Source organism: Prunus dulcis, chromosome 5 (genome assembly GCF_902201215.1).
Source record: "Prunus dulcis chromosome 5, ALMONDv2, whole genome shotgun sequence".
Classification (NCBI taxonomy): domain Eukaryota; kingdom Viridiplantae; phylum Streptophyta; class Magnoliopsida; order Rosales; family Rosaceae; genus Prunus; species Prunus dulcis.
This window is the reverse complement of record NC_047654.1, coordinates 3,261,305-3,261,796: the sequence shown is the minus strand read 5'-3', so window position 1 is coordinate 3,261,796 and position 492 is coordinate 3,261,305.

Genomic DNA, 492 nt, shown 5'->3' with positions numbered 1-492 from the left:
TTGAAATTAAAGTTCTCATTCGAAGCGTTTATATTAATTTCGTACTTGTATTCTGAAATAGGTACTCCGGCTACTCGCACGCAACAGGCGGGACCCTCTCAGGGTCAAGCAGCGTGGGACTAATTGTGAGTGGACATTGTTTTCAGATGCTAACATTATTTTTAAGACGGAAAGCTAAGCATGATGATTTAATGATTTATTGAGTTTATTATTTCATTAATTGTTGAACATGATATTTATATATATATTTGAAATAAATATTTGGGTTTTGGCATATTGCAAGTATGTTGAGTTGATATATAATATTTTCGAGAATTTCTATCTATGATTGGTTATGTGTGGGGTACGTGGGGTGTTGGTTTGAGATTATGAAAAAGAGTGGATTATAGTATGTCAGTTGAAGTGCTACATGCACTACCCTATGTACCTCCCCGGATAATTGGAATGTGGTGATACTTGGATATGTCAGAACCCGGACACCCTTTGACAGGA